Consider the following 22,679-nt stretch of genomic DNA (forward strand, 5'->3'; position numbering starts at 1 on the left):
CCCAAAGTCAGACCAAAACTTCAAGAATCAATCATTCTTTTCCTAATCCCCATATACGGAAACTGTGCAAGATTTGGCTTGTGGGGTCACACGCTAGGCTTTCTCACTTCTTTCCCAGAACCTTGTGTTCAACTTTAACAAAGACAACAGGCAAGGATGCTAAGAAGATGTAAGAGGAAAGAGGAAATCCATAACCAGCTAGAAAGAAAAGAAAGATGAGTGAATATGGATTAGCTGTACTGCGTTAGAAAGATATATTGGTACGAGTTCCCCAGGGCTTCCTGTTTTGGGTGGAGATGAAATAACTCTTTAGAATGAATTTTAGCTGCAACTGTGTTTGAGGGTCTTATCTGCTGGAGCAACACCTAGTACAAGGCTCGGACCTTGCAGTCATTTAGTAAATATTTGTTGAATTGAAGCATAAGTACAACAAAGTGTAAGACAGGGCTGTCCCAAGATCCTGAGGGCTATCCATGCTCAGCACAATGTAGAGCACCCAGCTCCTATCATTTCATTACAGAAAGGAGAAGGAAACAGGGAACAGATAGGGGCTTGGTTACTGCTGTGGAAACAGGAACTTTGTGGCGTATGAAGTAAGCTCTGCACCAGGAGTTCTAGTAACAATAGTTGACCCTTGACGAGTCTATGTCTTTGTTTTCTCAGTTTTAAAGTAAGGGGATTATATGACATGTGCTGTAAGTGTAATTTTTAGTTTAAAGTGGTAGGGAAAGCAAGGCCCAGAAACTTATATGGATTTAGGTAGGGAAAGAAAAGCAAGCAAGCCAATTATTGAGGGCAATTAGGGAGTTTTTTCTGCTACATTTCAATCTTAAACTGAGACAGGATCCAAATGTGGATTCCTCTCTCTGGGCTCCTGACTAGGAAGTGATTTCCATCATCGGTTTTTATTCATACCAGCAGCTATTGTTGTCTAAAACAAGGATTCTCCCTTCACTAAAGTCCTCAGTTTCCCAACTTTCCTCACAACATAGGAAACACAGCAGCCTTGCCAAGGACTTGGGTTCACCTAAGTTTCTCCATCCCCGGCCTCCTAGGGCCCTCACGACAGCCAAGCCTCAGGCCTCCTTTCCAGGCTCCTTAGTCTTTTATAGCCAGGGAAAAAAAATATTTTTTTAATCTTAGAAATAAATATAATTTTATAACTTCTAACAAATTTTATCTTTCCATGTGGCAATAAGATAGGTATGGCGAGGCTGGCCAGGGATCTCCATGAATATCTGCTCTTGCAAACAGTGGCCTCTACAGCTAGTGGAGCTCAATGGGCTTTGGGCTACAAGTAACAGGTAACTGAGGCCCTGGCAAGCTTAACTGTTCCCAAAGAGACAGGGGCAATGGTTGGATCCCCTTAATGTTTCAATCAGGGTAGAAACTAAGGGCCGGTGGTAACATCTCATTATAATCTTCTTAATTTATTTGAAACACTGATGGGGAAGCTTTCCCTCATCTTTTCTTTTTTTTGATAGAAACTCACATCAAAGTAGTCAGCATGCATAATTCTCAAAGAGGGATTTTTGACAAAGAGCTCTTAAACACATAATTATAAAAAAACAAATTTTCAACAAAGGGCTTTTAGACACTGTATAATTTTCCTTCCATATAACAGATATTTAAGCTCCCTATTTGGAGGGGGCCCAAAGGTCTTGCTTAAGAACAACAGACAATAGTCGTCTCCTAATTCCATTAGTCAGAACAAACTGTGATTTCAGGGGAATCTTTGGTTACAGGGGAACTTTTCAAGGTATCCTGTAACAAAGGTTGACATAGAAACATGAAAAACTCCCAGTAGACACAATTTTAAGGAAAAATAAAAGTATTAAGTTGGCTTTATTTGGATTGCTTTGAGGGATAGGCTCAGACCCATCTGAGTCTAGTCAAATAGCAATATACTGGTTTGCCCTGTGTTTCTCCATTAGGGTTTCCATGGCAATTCTGTAGAGTTTTTGATTTGTCAATAGCAACTGCCTTTGACTTGGCAATTAATGTAATTACAATAGATCTGAAATTCTAAAGACATATCCATCTTGGGTGAAGTTCCCTTGTCAGGGTCAGAATAGTGTATTTGGCACCCAACCAGCTTCCACAAAGAATCATCTAGAATTGTGCTGTCTAATACAGTATCCATTAGCCACATGTGGCTATTTAAATTTAAATTAATGAAAATTAAATAAAAATTGAAAATGCACTTTCTGAATTTCAAGTGCCACATTTCAAGTGCACAATAACCACACAGGGCTAGTGGGTACCTATTGGAGAGTGCAGTTATGGAGCATTTCCATCATCACAGAAGTTCTGTTGGACAGTACTGATCTAGAAGAATCATTTATTTGTAAATATGTTAATTCAATTTGTAATTCATTAAAATTGAGAAACCCCCCCCTAAATTCTTTCAGCTTCACTACAAAAACAGGAAGAAGCAAACAATCTCTTCTCCACCTCCTGAAATGGTTCTTTGATACTATGTTTCTTTTAGGTCTTAAAGTAATTGGGATGGTCTTTCTGTAAATTGTTCAAAAGTTAAAACTATGTTCAAATGTAGCTCCAAGTAAGGGGTGAGGGAAGAAGAGGTCCTTGTTAGTGAAGTTTGGGGAACGACCCATGTTAGAGACATAATCCAGAGTATTTCAGAATTTGGAAGACTCTTGGACAAAGGCTCCCCAAATCTGGTATGAATGTAGGGAACTGAAGAAGATCCTTTTGTCTTGCTTCTAAATACACCTTTTCTACCTACTCATTGATATATGAAATTCCTTCCACAGGAAGAAAAATCTTTTATTAAATAATTGTATATAAAAATTTTACAAATATCCTTGGGACAAACACACTAAGCTGTAAATGACTCATATCTACCACTTTCCAAAAGATTTTCATATGAATGGAAGAGAAAATTCAAAGTCACTGAATTCCTAGATTAAGGAAAAACTGGCTGAGGAGACTTCGAAGGATCAGGAGAAAGGTTTGGAGTAAGCATAGATTTTTACTGCCCAACTTTTGAAAGGCTGGCCTTTGGTATTTAGGAAATATATAATGACAATTGAATTGACAGAACATTTAGCCTGGCTTCCATTTGCTTTGAAAGTGGGGTTCTCCGAGACTAAACCAAGAATTTACAAATTATCTTCTTTTAAGTTTCAGGGTGCATTTCAGGGACATCACAAAAGTTTACCTGAATTTTACTTCTAAGTTGCAAAATCCACTAGATTAGACTAGACATTTCCTGCCTGTCATCTCTGGTCTCCAGCTCAGGACAAAGTACCTTATAATATTTATGGACTGCTGAGCTGCAGTCCCCTATTTTAAAGATGAAGAAAATGAAGTCTAGACAAGGAAAATGATGTTCCTAAGGTCATGAGCGAGGTAAAAGTCAGACAGTACTGGGACAGAATCTTCTGTGTGTTCTTTCCGCTCCACACTGCTGGTTTCTCACAACTGCTTTCTGTCTTTGAATACTTAATTCTGGAGGCTGGTACAGCTTCCCACAGTTCAACTGGGTACAATTATTGTTTCTTTTACTTTTGTATTTTTTATTCATTTCTTGTCCAGCAGTGATGAAAGCATCAAATGACAGTATTTTTCTTGTACTAAGCAAAGATAGTCTAGCATTAAAGAAAAAAAAAAATACTAGGAAGGAAATCAACAACGTAATATCATCACATCACTCAGGGTGGAGGAATTATAAACTATTTTTATTTTCTTCCTTATCATTTTTTGTACATCCCAATTTTTCTACAATGAACCTTAATTTTAAAAATTAAAAAAATTTTTTCTCATGAATTACTATAATCAGAAAAGAACATTATACATATATATATTTAAAATCTCCTTATCCCCCTATTTCTACTGTTTGAAAGGATCCTGCCTTCTATTCAAACGGAGTGGAGCAGGGGGCTCTTATCAAGCAGGGTGGCGGGCATGTTAATTATCCTACAGATATTTGGGACAGTCAAGGAGGACCCTCGTTTTGCCCTTCCATTTCTCATTTTTTCAGCTGAAAGGGCAGAGTGTTGTCTGACATGATTGCTGGGATTTCAGCTGAAGCCAGTTCAGTTCCCTTTTCATTTTCAGGCAAGTGTCTTGGCTCTCTCTAAATGTGCAGCCTTGCTTCAGTTTCACCAATCTATTGCTTTTCATATATATGTATATATATATATGTATGTATGTATGTAAATGTATATATATATATATATACCCTCACTTACCCACATAATTCAAATGACAAGAAAGCATAAACTATTGATCCCAGGGCCAGACTTTTTGCTTCACTTAGCAGGTAAATGGTTATTAATTTAACTTCCTTAACATTGCACCTAAACCTTCTTCCATTAACACATAAAGAGAGGAAGTATAATCTTAGGGTTTTATACATGAGAAACAAAAATAAATTAAAAATAAGCCTCAGAAACTATTAATGATATGTATGTGTGTGTGTGTGTGAGAGAGAGAGATGTAGAGACAGAGAGGCAGAGAAAGAAGGAAGGAATGGGTCTTGCTCCTCTATGGGTCAGCCTGGGTATGTTTTAAGGTGTTTTTCTGCATCCACCACCACCAAAAAAAATCTATGAGATCCCACAAAAGTTGAAATTTGAGTTGCTTCCAAAGAGAGGAAAATTTGAATTTTTCAATAACTATTTGATGCATTTGTTTGTTTCCCCTCTTCTCCTTTTCTGAACTCCAACCACCCTCACCATGCCAGTTCCCCTGTGCTGTTAATCAAAATAAAAACATCTGCTTTGCTACTTTTCAGCCTTGTCCAGATATTAACAACTACACGCCCAAGAAGCTGTGCCAATTTGCTCACTCACATTTTTCTATTTAATAGATAGGTAATATATATTGTAAAAATATACACATTTTCCCCAAGGGGCCTAATAAAAGAAAAATATTTCATATAGAGTTTAAAAAAATGCAGCCATAAACATTTTTCCCCCAGGTTGGGTCTCATGCAAAATAGTGGATCACCACTGAGCCAGATTATTTCCTTGCTCATTTTTAAAATTCTTATTTTTTGCCCTTAAAACTGTTTTCTTCAGTATCTCCTTCTCCAAGGGCCATGTGTGAAGACCGGAACCTATTCAAAACACGATGGATTAGTAGATTATCCAGTTCAGTTAATGATTTCAATGACCTCTTAGGGAAAAATCCTTTCTGAAAGCCACCTCTTGGTAACTGTAATAAAGGGAGTTTCAGGAGGCCAAAGAAAGGTAGTGAAGGAGGCCTTCCCTTCTCATCTGTCCTACTTTTCTTGCTCCCTTTGGCCCTTTTCTGTCCATCTGCTCTTTCTTCCTCCTCATCCGTTCCCTTTCTTTCTTTCTTTCTTTTTTTTTGTTGAGGAATATTAGCCCTGAGCTAGCATCTGTGCCAACCTTCCTCCACTTAAATGTGGGTCACCACCACAGCATGGCTGACTAGAGGTATAGGTTTGCATCTGGAATCTGAACCTGGGCTGCCAAAGCAGAGTGTGCCGAACTTAACCACTGTGCCACAGGGCTGGCTCCCCCCCAACTTTTTCTTTTTTTTTTTTTTTACCACCTTTCTCCCTGTCTCTCTCCCTGCCTATTATTGAACTTAGTGATGTACCAGATGGATGGGCCTTTCAGTGGTCATTAAGATCCTAGTATAGATATAGCCCTCAGGGTTATGCCATTAGACTTGTGAAAATAAACTCCTTCTTGTATTTACTACTGTTATTAATAATAACAATTATCATTACTACTACTAATAAAATTATTATAACTATACCAATACCTTATTTTTGTACCATGATAGTCATCTTATGAAAGAATGTTCCCATATCTATCTGGTTTGATTCTCAGTGCCACCAAGTGAAGAAAAGGAGCAGGTATTATTCCTGTTTTTCAGATGAAGAAATAAGGCTCCAAGAGGTTGACCAGCCTACAACAGCACAGGTAGCAAATAATGAGTTTGGGACTAGAACCTAAGAGTTCCGGTAGCTGTATTCTCTTAGATGGAGTTGAGGCTGGATCGACGTACCTAATTTTTAGTTATGGCAAGTGGTATCCAATGAAAAAGGTTTGTGTTCATGGATAATTGTAAGTGTAGATAAAGGAAGGGGTGCCTGACCAGCAAGTCCTTACACACTTGCCAGCCATGGTTGGGACGGCTTTTGCCTAGTCTTACTTCCAGGGGCTGTTCCTAAAACACTCTTTGGTTGCCTCTGCACATCTGAATTTTGAGATATAAGCCTAAGATTTAACCAGGCACAAACGTACATGGGGTTTGGAACTTACTACAAAACAGTAAAATAATTTTCTATTACAAATTTGTTACTTTTGGGTTCCTTTACATTTAAAATAGACTTTTAGGGTAAGAAGGGATTTGTGAGGCAATGTCAGTGAGATTGGGAGAGCACAGTATGTGAAGTACAATGAAGACAGCACAAGAGGTTAGGAAAAAATGTTAGAAGATAGCATTGGTACCTCAGGGCCTTGCTCAATCATCTTGATCTTGTTATTGAACCCAGAATATTTTTGCTACAATTTCCTGCAAGGCTGAAACCAGGAAAGCTTGCAAAAGAAGTGAACTTCGTTTTTGCAGTTCCTCCAGGTGCCATCACCCTCTGCATAACTTAAATCCTTCCTAGGCCTCTTTTGCAATCTTCTACTCACTCCTAAGAGTTACATCTGGAACTCTCTGCCCACTCCATGCCCTAAGGGTATCCCAGGTGTCTTCTCTTTCATCTTGGTTTCATTGCCAGAAAACACTGCTCTGAGGCTTAGGAGTGCTACTGTATTAACTCTGATCATATGTCAGATGGCCATATTATGCTTTTGCTCTTATTTGTGACAAAATTGTGAGATAGCTTTGTGACATCTTTTCACTCTCTCTTTGTGCCAGCAACTTGATATGTGAAATCTTGAACTATTACCTTTAGGTGATAACTTCCAAGTCCAAACATCTCTATATGGTAAAACTGTAGGCATCTCAAAATCCACGTCTGAAAATGGAACTTATGGTTTTTTCCCAAACTTGCTCTTCCTTTTGTGCTCTGTCAATTCATTTCTCAGTAGATAAGGCTTGAAATTTGCTCACCTTTATACACTAAGACCTAGTTTAGGTTTCCCTCATACCCTAAGATTTCTCCAATACCCTAAATCAGAGTGAATCCTGCTCTGACCTTTGTTCCCTGACAGCCCTTTGCTTCTATCTATAGGAGAGCAAACCACCTTTACTGGTGGTCACTTCTGATGATGTGTGCGTCTCTTCTCAAAGAGCCTGCAAGTCTCAACCTGTCTTTTCCCTGCCCTCTTATCTAGGCCCCGGCATAGCAGGTGGGGGTCTGGGAGTGGGGTGTCACAAACTATAGGAATTGAAATCTCTACTAACGCATGCTCCTCAACTTTAGCGAGGCTCTCATCTGCGTCCTTAGTTAGCTCTCTTTCTCGTTCTTCTCTGCAGCTATTCCAATCGTGAACACCTGGTTTCTCAGATACTCTTACCTTGCCACCTCCCTGGTTCACTCTCCTATTTCATTCTGAAAAATTGAGAACACTAAGGAAGAACTTCCTTGCGAGAAAGTACTCATTAGGCAAGAGATTTTTTTTTTTTACCTGATTTTGCATCCTCACCCCACTATACGATAAGATACTCTCTCTCCATACTACAGCTTCTTCCTCTGTTAAAGTGGGGTAATATTAGTGCCTATCCTAAATGGTTACTGTAGGGATTAAATGAGATAACCTATGCAAATGATTTGGTAATGTGCCTGGCACAGAGTAGGTCCTCAATGAATATTAATAACTTTCTCACCACCCACAACTTTCTATCTCTGTTAGCCTGTCTTTTCTTCTTTTTTTCCTGCCCAGTAGAAAAGGTCACCCTCTTTCTGTCTGCTGCTAATTCCACCTCACCTGTGATTTATCCCCTCCTCCCTATCTAGCCTTAGCAAGCACCTCTCTCTTCAATTCCCCCGTATCTTAACCTTTCCTCTCTGCTTGGCTCTTTTCCCTCAGCATATGATGAGTTTCAAATCTCATAGTAAAATAACCGTCCTTTATCCCTTCCTGTGTTACTCCCAATACTTCACAGTCAAATTTCTCAAAAGGTTAGTCTACACGTACTGTCTCCAATTCTTCACAGCCACAATCCACTCCAATTCTCCTTGCTTCCAACATTCCCTTGATAATACTCTTGCCAATGTCCCTAATAACCTCTTGACTGCTAAATCCAGGGACACTTGAATGTTTTCATCTGGGGCTCTGATGTTTCTGGCCAATCCCTCCTTGACATTCTCTCCTCTCCCTCCACTCCAGTTTTTCCACTTTGTTTTGGGTTTCTTTGTACATCTCTGATCAGTTTATCTTAGTTTTCCCTTGGGTCACTCTTTTTTCCACTCCATGCTTAAATATTGATAATCCCTTACTCCTTGGTCCTAGCCCTCTCTTCTTTTCCAACAGCCCCTCAGCTACCTTACCCAGCTGGAAGGTTTCATTCAGCACTTTTCTCCTGATGATTGGGAAATCTTTGTTTCATACCCAGGGCTCCTATAAATTTCTTTACCACAGGACTCCTCTAAGGCATTAGTGTACTAAGGAGTTTTGTAACTCTTTGGGAGAGGCAGTGATAGTGTCCAGGGCTTGCCACATTTATTTAATCATAGAACCTTGTTTTTTTCTTTTTTCCCTGGAGAATCTTGCAGGACTAGTGCTGTGGGAAACACACTTTGGATGATGACATTCCATTCCTTACTATTGCATCTGATTTAGCTGTGTCTCCTCAGGGTGCCCAAAAGCACCTGCAGGTACCTGTTTGTAGAGATCACTGAGGTCTGGCTAGTCAGATTTGCTAGAGGGTATTACAAAAGGTACTTTAGTAAGATTATTCTGGCAGGAATGTATGTAGAAGTCATTCAAAAGAGAGAGCCTGGAGAAAGTTAGATTGGCCAAGAGAGAGGAGATGTGGCCTGGCATAGGCTATGGTAGTGGGAACAGGGAGGAAAAGACAATTCCTTTTCTGGTGTAACTTGGTGGTGGTCGGAATGGAAGTGGAAGGACAGGAGACAAGTCAAGGAGAGCTTTCGGGTTTCTATCTGAGACTGGGAGAACAGTGGCAGCACCAGCAGATTTGAAGAAAGCAGTTATTGTAGATGCAGCCAATCCAAGCTCTTGGAAGTCACGACTCTAGAATATATTGAGAAGACTACAGAAATAATTACTATGCAAGTTATAGATTATACAGAACTTTGATTGTAAACTTAAAGAATGTATCAAGTGACCTGACATCACTGCCCTGCGAAGGCCTGTGGATGATAATAACTGGAAACTTGCATAAATTTCAGGCCAGCCTTGCCAAAAATGTTATGCATGACAAACCATAAGACAGTAATGAGAAGTTCATGATTTAACATGAGTGAGTAGTAATTCATTTTGTGATCCACTAATCCTGCTATTTGTAGCAAATCCTCTTTTTCCCTAGCCAAGAGAGAGATAATAGAGTAAAACATGCCTTTGACTGTACATATCTTCAAAATATTTGGTATTTCAACACATGATAATTCAGCACAATGAGACTTGATGGCATTACAAGTCCCTACTTAACAGAACTACTTGAGAACATTATTTTAAGAAAACAAAACCAATATATTTAAAAACCTAGACAAAGTTTAAAAGTGGTGCAAGCGAGATCTAGCTTTGCTGGAAACTCAGGCATTAAGAATCCTGAATTGGACCTTATTAACTTTCTGCCTGACTTTGTGCTTTTCATCTAAGCTTCTTTATCATCATTTGTTGAACACCCCCAGGATGCTTACACCCACCCAGAACATGCCAAAGATGCAGTCCTAGAAGGTCATTTTCTAAAAAAATGGATAAATGAACAAAGATGATTGTTTTCTTTTTCTGGATAAAAATCTGAAAGAGGATAATGAGGATCATTCATGGAATTTGGGGTAGGAGATAATCTGTCCATTTTATACAAACATAACACTTTGTCCACTTCTGAACTCCATTCTGGCCTTAATACTGTTGCCAATTCAAGTTAAATATCAAAGACAGATTTGCTAATCTTCTCATCCTCCACCATATACAACTTTCCTATCACAGCAAGCAGGCATCATCCTCTCAAATAAGAAACATAGGAATACATTTGGAAGCATCATGATTCTTTCTGTGTGCTGAGATATTGTTAAACCACTTCCTTTCCTTTTACAACATTCTTCTAAATCTGCACTCCTCCCTTCATCCTACCTAAGAAGTACTAGACTCCTTGTTTCTTCTACTCTACCATTTGCTGAATGTTTTAGTATCATCTTGGATTCTTATTCTTTTTTTTGAGGACGATTAGCCATGAGCCAACATCTGCTGCCAATCCTCCTCTTTTTGCTGAGGAAGATTGGCCTTGAGCTAACAACCATGCCCATCTGCCTTTATTTTATATGTGGGATGCCTGCCACAGCATGGCTTGATAAGCGGTGTGCAGGTCCGTGCCTGGGATCCAAACTGGCGAACCCCCAGCTGCTGAAGAGGAGCATGCAAACTTAACTGCTGCACCACTAGGCTGGCCCTGAATTCTTCTTTTACCCAGGGAATTATCAGGCTCACAAACCTTGGTCACCCATCTCAATTATGGCTTCCATGCATGGAAACACTGAATTTATGTGTGTACATGTGAGTGTGTGTGCGTGCAATAAGCTTTTTAGGTCTTTTTAAAAGGTTCAATTCTGCCCGCTTGGCCAAACTTATCTTATAGCTAAGAGAAAAAGTTTTATTTACACAGATTTGACTTTAGTATCATATTCAAATGTTAAAAACATGCTCCCATGACCTTCATCCAGGACATTAATACTTTAAACTTCAGACTGATCACTTTGGACCACCATTTACAGAATTATTCATCAACAATCACTGTCCTTTGGCTGCTGGCCTGGGTTATTCATATCTTGAGCACTTGCTCTGTAGGACCTTATAATTTAAGCCAATTTATCTCAAAGGGATATAAATAGGTGTTACAGGGAAAATCATTCCATGGGTGAACACACTGTATTATACAAGGTTACAAAGAATTTTCAGGACCTTTAATAAGCTAATGGGCAATGTGACTTTTCAAGGGGGCAAAATTATAGTGAGAAGTATTTCCCAAATTTATTACAGCAGAACCACAGAAATATGCCCTGTCCCCAGAAGAACTAGCATCCTACAGAATTTACATTGGTAAACCTGGAACTAGCTAAATTTCCAAAGTGGAAGATTCCTGCAATCTACATTCTTCTTTTCTCTTCTCCCCAAGGGAAAAATGCAGAATATTCCACAGGCCTCTAGAAAATGCCCAATAGGTATGTGGGGCTGAACCAACTCTCAGTAGAGCACCAGAACCAGAGATACCACCACCAAACTTAATTAGTTCTAGGGCAGAATGCAGGAATCCGGTCTCTCAATGTAAACAGTTCTTCCTATTATGTTATACTTGGTTTTTTGGTGTGTGTGTGCATGTGTGTGTGTGCATGTGTATACTTTACAATTGTATTGAATCTTCAACTTAAAAAATATTTTATATTTAATTTCCTATTTATCATCTTGCCTAAACCAATAAGCAATTATTAGTCATAGACTGAGAAAGGGAATGCGAAATAGAATGTAAATCTTTATTGGTTTTTCTACAGTCATTTAAATATCTGTGAGCCTTTGAAGTGTGGCTGAAGCAGACTTACCTGTTTCTTTTCCCCCTTATGTGGACAGCCTGTTATTATATCATAAAATGAAGTTATTTGGTGTCATTTCTCTTCAAGAAGCCATATTAATTTCTATCTGAGGCAGGAATTGGTAGTTTCCTGAAAGATTAATATATTACTTTATTGATTTGCTTTAGTATTTTTATGTCTGTCAAAACTAAACTAAACTGGGGTTGTCCTTTCTCTTCTTTCTAGCATTAAGTGTTACATTTAATCTATTGTTATTTTTAGGAAGTTTCATTTCTCTTCCAAGGTATATAATAGAATGGCAAATGACAACATGTACTTAGGAATACTGATATTTTTATAGGAATCTTAACTTCTTTTTTTTTTTCCCCAAAGCCCCAGTACATAGTTGTGTATCCTAGTTGTAAGTTTTCTAGTTCTTCTATGTAGGATGCCGCCACAGCATGGCTTGATGAGGGGTGTGTAGGTCCAGGCCCAGAACCCAAACTGGCAAACCCCTGGCTGCTGAGGAGGAGCAAGTGAACTTTACCACTCAGCCACGGGGCCAGCTCCAGCACTCTTAACTTTGAACAGTACTTTAATATGCATTATTTCATTTGATCCTAACAATGTCTCAATGTAAATAGGGACTAAGATTTCCCAAAAAGCAAACAGGGATAAAAATCTCCACCCAAAAGGTAAACAAGGTAAACAATGGTAGGGAAGTGAAGAAAGAGAGCAAAAGTTTTTCCTAGGTCATACACTTTTTAAGTGGTACGATTAGAACTTCAATCCAGGTCTCCTGACTCACAGTTCTGAGTTATTATTACAACAGCAGGAGGTTTTTCTCCCTCTCTAGTATTGTGAGATGTATACCATCAGGCCTCATGCTAAATATATTCAGCAATTAAAAATATACATCAGTCATTTCCACCCCTGGCCCAATGTTTGGCTTTCTACTCTATTTCATCAAGATCAACTGTTGTACCTAACTAAATTATTTTATAAGATTTGGGGATAAAACAACCACCATCCAGAAACCATCAAAAAAAGAAAAACAATTATCTTTACATAGTCGATTGTAATCACTTTTCCTTCCCTGTTTGGGAGTGTGTGTGAGATTTTCCTCTCTCTCCTGGTAATATGTATAGTTGAAGAATGCTTTTCTGTTTACCTCTATATCTATTTCAAATTGCATCTCATTTCTTATTTATCTTTCTCTCATCTTTCCTCATAAGATGAAGGCCATCCTTCATTTTAGGTAATTTAGCCTCAAGAGGTCTTGTCTACATATGAGGGACAATTCCCTGAAATACAATAGTAAGTGTGAAATTTGCTTTTTTAAATGAAAAAATAAGGAAAAGAGTTTTACTGAGTTGACAATAGTTTTGAAGTCATAAGATGGAGGAATATTTGCATATATTCATTTTAATTCCTATGGATGTCATTGGAGTGAGCTGCCCCTACACAGAAGTTGGACAGGAGGACAGATGACTGATCTTGGAGGAAGGTATTTTCTGCCTGACCTCTCCTAACCCCCTTCTAGGTGCCTGGTGGTGTTGTGGTATCTCTATTCCTGGCCTAACAAAACTTGTTCTTAGGAAAGGATCTGATTTTAATCATTTATTCTCTGGTGAGATATCACCTAGAATATTTGAAGCTTCTTTCACATCTTTGTATAAAATAAGATTTATTTCCTACACTACCCTTATTGCCCCCTATGTCACACACACACACAAATCATACAGAATAAACTTCTATTTATGGTTAAGGCCAAGCCAGTCTGTGGGAGTTCTTAAAAAATAAACATATGAAAAAGGAATTAGACCTACTGCTATGATCAACAGCACTATTTTTCCCTGGGAAAAAGTGTCTGCTAAAGTGAATCTAAAAAGAAAACCGCATACAATTTGGCTGTATAAACATAACAACTCAGAGACTGAAACAGAGGGGAGAATTTCTTCATCTTAAACTATTTAATTCTCTGTTAAAGAATAACAAATGTTTCATTTTAATTTTGGGGGGGATGTAGTGTAGGTACTTTATTTTTTAGTGTGGTACCAAAAAAAAAATCTCCTTTGAAGAGATACCAATGAATTATCTTGACAAGAAGACAATACCTGACAACAATATAATTCCACGTGTTCTGATAACATCAAGAGAGGACTCAAAAAGGAATTTGTACTTTGGAATTGTAGGATATTGAGTATACTCTTGAATTGAATGGAGATAATGATTAATAGTGACTATTAGACTCAGAATGAATGGTCATATGCATCAAACTCTTTCTAAAGAGAGTTAATTTATTATTCAACTGATTGTAAAGATGATTAAGTCTTTTACCAAGGAGTAAAATTATTATAAAGGCTATTTCTTTCAAGATAGCTATCATGAGAGTGAGAAGATGTCACTCATCTTTCTCTTTCCCTTATACTATACCTAAATATTCATTCTTTAGTTTGCATAGTTTACCAATTTTAGAGCTACTTTTGAGTATGTTATTAGTCTCTATTTTTGATGAGACGATATATACTTGCCAATAGAAGACATGCTTTATCATAATCTCATCAACATCATAGTTGAAAAAATATGATTCTCTGAGTGGACTGTGGAATTTATCTATTACTTCAATGGTTTACCCACATCAATTACTATTAAGTTATTGAGTCAAGTTATTTGCAATGATGACTTGCATTCTGAAAGGATAGTAGGAAACCCTAAAATACTTTTCAAAACTAGCAGTGCTACAAAATCAAAACATATGTATGGATTTAGAGATGAATACAGAGAAAGGGATTGAAGCATAACTTTTAACTTGATAGGTATAAACCGAGGCCTAGGGATAGCTAGGGACTGCCAGTTTATAAAGTTTCTCATGTTTTTTTCAAGGCCTCTAGTTGTAGGTATGGAAGATTTTCTTCGTTTGTTGAGACTTCAAGTTTGTTGAAGGCAAAAATACACATGCTGTATTTTCTTTCTCTTCTACCGTGATTCTTTGGTTGGGGTGGTTAAGATTACAAATCAACAAAATAGCCAGGCTACAGCATTTGTGCCAACTCAGATTGAAGTCCACCAGGAATGGGACTAGAAACCAGGAAGTGAGCTTTGGCAGAGGGAACACATGGCCCCAGTTGGGAATGGTGGGGATAAACTGCTGCTGCTGTTCTCTTCAGCTCTGAATGTAGATAAGCTCAGCAGTTCCCTGGCTTGAGTACTTGATAGGGGTACTCTGCTTTTATACACAGAAATTTACAGTGTTAAGGTATTTTGAAAGTTTTAAATGACTGCGAGTTACTATTTGGCTCCCTCTTTACCTCAGTAACTAAACCATCCCAGATGGATTGGGGTCCAATGATACTAAACTTAAAGACCACCCTTACAAATCCATTTTCATATAGCTTATCTCTAATATTTAAGAGTTATTTCTCTTCTTCTATCCTACATGTAGTAGCCAGCCTCCAAAAACGGTCCCTAGCGATCCCTGCCTCCTGGTATTCACATCCTTATGTCTCCCCTCCCAAGATGTACTATGGTTGGTCTGTATGACCAACAGAATAAGGCAGAAATGATGGCACGTTACTTCCAAGACTAGATATAAATGGCTACAGCTTCTGTCTCGGGGACTCTCTCGTTTGCTCTCTTCTTTCTCTTTCTCATTCTCTCTGTCTGATCACTTACTCTGTGGGAAACCAGCTGCCATGTCATGAGGAAACTCAGGCAGCCTATGGTGAGACCCTTGTGGTAAGGAACTGAGGCTAGTAACAATCTTGTGAGGGAAACTGGAAGCAGACTCTCCAGCTTCAGTTAAGACTTGAGATGACTGCAGCTCTGGCCAACAAACAGCTTGACTGCAACTTCTTAAGAGATGCTGAGAGAACCACCTACCTAAGCTGCTCCTGGGTTCTTGTCCCTTAGAAGTGGCATGAGATAATAAATGTTTATTGTTTTAAGCTGCTAAATTTTGGGGTGATTTGTTAGTCAGCAATGGATAATATACCATAACTGAATTGAAATGTGAAATACTGCCTTTATGTTAGGTTGAAGAAATGACCTCTCTTGCTGTTTCTGCAGTTGGCAGTTAATCGCTCATCATGCTTTTTCAAGGTGTTTTGCAAAGCTACCACAGACAGTAATTGACCTGATGATGTCTTGGTTCCCTGACTGAGTTCATTCAAATCACGGGGGATAAACTCATTACTCTAAGGAATCTATTTGCTCACGTTGGTTCACCATTGGACCTGACCTTGCAATTATCACAACTGCTGGGTGGTTAAGTAGCACAATGTGTTTTATGGCTGTTTTTATCATCTCTCACTTTCACAAACGTAGGGTAATATCAGTTTCAGTCAATACTGGAGAAATCATGGCATTAAAGTTAAGGACTAGTAGAAGGCTATTAGGACCACTGATCAATTTACATTTATGGAGTGACATTATTAGCAAATTTGATATTTGAGCATTGAGAAAGGTCATGCATGCTCAGATTTTTTTCTCCTTCTTTACACTTTACTATCCATTCCAGATCTTTTACAGTCTGCTCTGATCGTTTTTGAAGTAGTAATAAACGAGACAAAGTTAAAAATTTAAATATAATCATTAAACTTATTATTATGGAAAATTTGAAACATATACAAAAGTAGAGAGTAGATGAATGTCCAAGTAGCCATCACCCAGCTTTAACAAAGCCAATTTTGTCTGATTTATTTTCCAATCTTCTTGCTGCATCCCCTGCTTGCCACCTGCACTGGATTATTTGAATGCATATCCAAAACATCATATTCTTCCATAAAACAAGGTAATTGTAATAATTTCACTTCAAAGCTGGGAAGTAGGAGCTTACTTGTTGTCCTCACAGATTGGTTCTAAGGAAAATGTGATTTTGCTGAAATACGTTTTCATTTCAGGCAAGTTGCATAACTGGTCATCAACCTATATTTTATGATTTCTTATAAGGTAAAACTGAATTTTCACACATTTTGATGGCGATTTTATGTATTCACATCCTGACGTCTGAGTTTCTGCAATTTTTTTTCTGACATTTTAAGATCTGCTGGGGAGCCAGAAGATTCACAGATTTATTATAATAAACTCCTTCAGTGATGGAGTAGTCTTTAGAAAATTGTGATTAGAACTTGGGATGGTGCTTCCTATGACTACAAATGTATTTGTAGCTAAGGTGCAAAAGAGCAGGTCAGTGGGTAGCCACTGAAGGCTGATTTTTCTGACCCGTAGTGCTTTATAAGTACCACTCAGACCTAGCATACAAAGTGGCTCATTCACTCAAATATCTTTCCTTCCCTTTTGCAGAACCCCTGGCTGCTATGGGGCCTATATCTCTTCATGATTATTATTGCATCTGGTGTCATGTTTTCCCAGCTGGTGCACCGCTCCCCTGTAGGAGGTTTCTTGATGTTCACCCTTCTACCAGCCTCCTGCCTGCTCTCCAAAGGTTCATCCTGCGACCCTGCTCTACATAGGTAACCTCTTCTTCTAACCAGATCTGTGATTAAATGGATGTGCTTAAAAGCTGCTCATGGATCCTATGGCTAATCATAAAAACAAAGTGTTAGAACTGACTATAATTAAAATTTCAGGTATGTGCATTTCAACTCTGCCCACCCTCCCCCATACATGCAAATCAGAATATTACTCCTGATCAGTAGCTTTGGCTTTTTTATTTAAGAAATAAGAAATTAATGTGCTCACAGTCCCTGATATTCAAATGCCTTCAAAACAGAAATGAAAAATTATCTAACACTTCAAACACACCATTGTTTTGCACACAAGCTTAAAACAAGCTGGACCAAGGATATATTCTGAGGACTATATTCAGAGGGTCAGAGAATGTCCTTAAAGAGCATATTTAAAAAAGTATTCCCTTTAGCAGAATTAGTTGGCCTCCTAATGACTGTTCTCACATTCCTGCCTTACAGTCTGGCTCTCAGTGATATTCTATGCAGGGCTGTATTTTGGGGTGTGTTTTCCACTTTGGCTTCTCCAAGGGGGACCTCCTGGTATTAGCCTTGGCCGTCTTTCCATGACTTTGTCTCTTGGCTCATAGATTGATTTTGTTGCTCATTTTATTGACCCTGAATGCTTTCTTTTCTCACCTCTCTCTAGCACTGCATTATATTGACTCAAGTTGAAAAAATAGAAAAGAAAAAAGATAGGATTAAAAGAAAGAAAAAAATAAGAAGAGGAGGCATGTTAAAAAAATAAAGAGGGGCCAGCCCTGTGGCCAAGTGGTTGGGGTTCCATGCACTCTGCTTGGGCAGCCCGGGTTCGCCAGTTCAGATCCCGGGTGTGGGCCTACGCCACTCATCAGCCATGCTGTGGAGGCATCCCACACACAAAGTGGGGGAAGCTTGGTCCAGGTGTTAGCTCAGGGCTAATATTCCTTAAGCAAAAAACAAAAACAAAACGAGGAAGACTGCCAATGGATGTTAGCTCAGGGTGAATTTTCCTTACCAAAAAAATAAAATAAAATAAGGAAAAAAAGAGAAGAAGCTACCATATATCTTTGCTCGAAAATACAGTCATTTAATATATCAACATTTACAAAAGTAAAATTAAAAAACAGATATAGCTCCTTTAAATAGATTTAGGGGTGTGGTGGGAACATTGCAGGGGCGGTTAATAGGTCATTTTAAACATTTGATTCAAAGTAGCTTTCATACCTCTTCAGGCTCCAAGGAGATGTGATTGCTGGGAGTGGGAGGTAGTGCCATGGTTCAGTTAGACTAGACAGAAAACTTCTTTGACTGTAATGGATAAGGATGGGATGATGATTAGAGGTGTATGTACCCTAACATACTCACAGTAGCTTTCTCACAGCATAACCTAAGCCAGTGGGGAGCAAAGTCAGCTTCCCTTTCAGAAAAGAGAATAATGGGAAATGGTGAGTAGAGACAGCAAGCTGAGAGCCACTTGGTAGAGTTAAGCAGGCAAATTACTTCCTCTGTAAGTTCTCCTGAGTATAGAGTAGGGAGTTGTGAAAGAGTCTATAGTCCTGAAGTAGCCAAAGGCAGATTTAATCAGAGCTGAGTATAGGCCCCTGGGGACCAATGACTTTTGCCACAACAGCCTCAAACCTGGCTCTCTTTGGGGCTCTGGAGGAGTCTTAGTGTACTCAAAGACTTATTTCATCTCTTTACCCCCAAAGAATACTTTTGATCAATGGGAAAAAACAATTCCCATCATACCTGAATTAGGACAGAAAAGACCTATCTTTGAGAATATCACTTGCTCCTGGGTGCTCGATCGCTGTTGGTCACAACACATAAACGGGCTAAGAAACCTGGAGGTGAACTAGGATTTGTGAATAAACAATTTCCAAATTATGATCTCCACAGCATTAAAAAAAAAATCACCTTGGGAACAAGTGGCCCAAGACATCCTTTTTAACTATTTGCCACTGATCTAAATGCAATGATAAAAATAAGTTTGTAAGGCTAAAATGGGAGTGTGCCTGATTTTATAATGTAACTTCGATCATGTTATGTCACAAAAGTCACACTAAATTTAGCTACCCCATTTATAAGAACTGTGTTTCTGTTTATACATGAAACGGATTTGGAAATTTGATCTTAAAATATAGGAATCACTTTCAAAATGTGATTGTGTGAAATTAAAAAATATGTATTTCATATAGAATGTATCAAAATATGAAATTATGCCTTAAATATTTTTGACAACTTTATCAATAGTGGCATTGCACATTACCTGGTGGCAATAGCATTAATAGTATACTTTTAGCATCCAGTTATCTAGAGCTTACCCAGCAAATGTTTTAGCAGACATCTATAGAAATACTTTAGAGCAGCAGTTCTCAAGATGTGGTCTGGAAACTCTGTGGGGCCTCGAAACCCTTTCAGGGGGTCAGCATGGTCAAAACTATTTTCATAATAAGACTAAGATGTTATTTGTCTTTTCCACTCTCACTCTCTCATGAGCGTAAAGTGGAGATTTCCAGTAGTTACACGGCATGTGATATCTCAACATATGGAATTCAGGAGGAGATGAGAATCCAGCTTTCTTCTATTACACCAGATAGAGATGAAAGAGATTTGCAAAAATGTAAAGGAATGCCATTCTTTTTTTTCCCTGGAACATATAGTTATTTTTTAAAAAATATTTTATTTATATTAATATGTATTGGTTTTTCATTATTTTAAAATAAATTGATAAATATTTTAAATATTTTTCAATTTTAATTTCTAATATGGTATAGGTAGGTAGATATAAATAAAAGCTCTTCAGGGTTCTCAGTTTTTAAGATTATAAAGAAGTCCTAGAGACCAAAAGTTTAAGTTTACTTAAAAACTTAAAACTTATAAAGTCTACTGCTTTAGAGTGTCAACCGATGAACATCAAATCTTGATTTTATATGTTCCAAAGAAAATAATTATTTCAAAGTGACTTTTGACTTTGGTTTCCAAAATGGTTGCAAATTTATCAATTTACAATACATCTGAGAAGTAGGCATGCCATAAATTATTCCTACCCAAAATATGAAGAAATCAAGAAACAGAATTTTAGATTGCATAGTAAGATAGTAGCAGAGCAGTAAGAGAACATAAAGTACTTTCAACTCTACCCCAATGATTTGGCTACTTGAAGCCTGTTCCTCCTTACCCTATATAGTGTGATTGCGATATTCCTGAAATAGAATAGTATTGCAACAGAACATGGAGCCACCTGTAGCCACTTTCATATTAAACACCTCGACTTCCTGAGCTAACTCAGTGCCCTTTACGGCAGAGACAACTAACCACAGTTCAATAGATTCCTGTCATTCAAAAACAGTAACTTCTTTGGTAAGAGTTCTTTAGATTTTCATCATCTGCTGGGACAGCTTCTTTTTACAACTGCCAACAGGTTCTCAGGTACATCTGATAGACTGACTTTCACTTTAGAATGAATCCCAAAGTAGTGGTCTTTCCAGGCTTGTCATGCTAATCCCCTGCTCAAGAATTTATAATAGCTCCCACCAGATCAAGTTTTTACTCTTCTGCTAAGTTTCCAGTGGTCCCACGATTTGGTCTCACATTATCCATTCAAACTTATTTCCTTTCAACCTGGATTATCAGCCTCATTCCCACTTCTATAATAGCATTTATAATTTCCTATATTTTTGCTTTAATATCCCTGAGAAGCAGTCATTACTATCCCAATTTTATAGAAAAGGCACCAAGCCCAGAGATATTAATGTGTCAAGCTCAAGACAACACATCTGGTCAATGGTATAGCCAGTATTTGAACCCAAGTCTGTCTGGCAATGAGGCTAGTGCTCGTAGCCATTATACCAAATATATTACAGGTAAGTCAATTAAATTTAAATGGGCTAAATGATCCAAGATTCTATGCTCAGACTGCTTAAAAAAATACCTAAATGCTGTTCACAAGCGATATATCTAAAATATATGGATACAAAAAGATTGAAAGTTAAAGGACAGGAGCATACACACACACACACACACACACACACACACACACACACAAGCTGCTGTAGCTAAACTTTAAGACAAAGATCATTATTAGAAACAAAGAGGGATATCTGATAATTAAAAAAGGTTTGATTCATCAGGAAAATATACTAATTTTGATATAACTAATACATAGCTTTAAAGTATTTTGTTGTTGTGTTAGTGCCCTTAAGTCAACTTTGACTCCTAGCGACCCTGTGCACAGCAGAGCGGAACCATGCCAGGTCTTTTTGTGCCATCCTCTCACCTTCAGGCACTGTATAAGACAATGCTCCACTGCTATTCATAGCGTTTCCACAGCCAATTTTTTCAGAAGTGGGTGGCCAGGTCCTTCTTCCTAGTCTGTCTAAGTCTGGAAGCTCTGCTGAAACCTGTCCACAATGTGTGAAACTGCTGGTATTTGAAGTGCCAGTGGCATAGCTTTCAGCATCACAGCAACACGCAGTTGCCACAGTATGACAACCTACAGATGGGTGATGTGGTTCCCTGACCACGGGGGTGAGAGCACTAACTCTTAACCACTAGACCTCTAGGGCTGGCTCACTTCAGAGTATAGAAAGCAAAAATTAGCAGTACAAGGAAAAATGACAAATCCATAATAACAGTGGGAGATTTTAACATACTTCAATAAATGACAAAATAAGTAGACAAAATGTATTTGAGGAACAATGTACCTCAAAACAAGAGAGAATATTCTTTTCAAATACAAATGGATACTATATGGAACTGAATAATAATGAAAACACTGTTCCCAAAACTTAAATGAAGTTAATTACTTAGAGAGAAATTTATAGCCCCAGACACATATATCAGAAAACAAACACACACAAAAGAGGCTGAGAAATCAAAAAGCGAAGCATTCATTTCAAGAAATTAGAAAAAAGAAAGGTAGAAGAGAGAAAATGACAAGGAATATCATTTTGTTAATGAATTAATAAAAAAAGAAAATAATACAAAAAGAAAGCATACATATAATAGGATCAAGAAAGTCAAAAGTTGGTCTTCCAAAAAAGTAATAAAATTGATAAATGCCAGGAAGAATGATCAAAAAGAGAGAGCAAAATAACCAATGCTGGGAATGAAAATTGGGATATTACCAAAGACCCTACAGACATGAAAATGATAATAGAAGATACTATGAAAAACTTTATGTCAATAAATTTGAAAATGTAAATGAAGTAGACAATTTGCTAGAAAAACACTGTCAAAAACTGAAAAGGTAGAAATGGAAAATCTGAATAGCACTGAACTATTTAATCTGTAACTAAAAACCTTCTCATAAAGAAAACCCTAGGTTCAGATTGTTTCTTTGGTGAATTCTAACAAACATTTAAGGAAAAAATAACAATCTTACACAAATTCTTCCTGAGACTAGAAAACAAAGGAGTCTCACTAGCTTGTTTCATGAGGCCAGCAAAACCTGACATGCTCCTATTAGAAAAAGGAAAATAATAGATCAATCTTACTTACAAATATAGAATAAAATCTTAAAAAAAATTTAATACTCTGTATTCAGTAGTATATAAAAAGGCCAATACATCATGACC

General features: G+C 37.9%; 1 protein-coding gene across 2 annotated transcripts in view; it reads right to left on the reverse strand.

The window, feature by feature from the left end:
• The window catches only part of NFE2L2 (NFE2 like bZIP transcription factor 2), a 137,202-nt gene that overhangs the window by 110,566 nt on the left and 3,957 nt on the right, over positions 1–22,679 (reverse strand). The window contains exon 2 of one of the 2 annotated variants that reach the window (XM_070508162.1): positions 18,325–18,408. The exons of the other annotated variant lie outside the window; for it this stretch is intronic. The gene's annotated coding sequence lies outside the window, so the exon portion shown is untranslated. The remainder of the gene's footprint in view (positions 1–18,324; positions 18,409–22,679) is intronic. 2 annotated transcript variants of the gene reach the window in all.

This window comes from Equus asinus, chromosome 4 (genome assembly GCF_041296235.1).
Source record: "Equus asinus isolate D_3611 breed Donkey chromosome 4, EquAss-T2T_v2, whole genome shotgun sequence".
NCBI classification, from domain to species: Eukaryota; Metazoa; Chordata; class Mammalia; order Perissodactyla; family Equidae; genus Equus; species Equus asinus.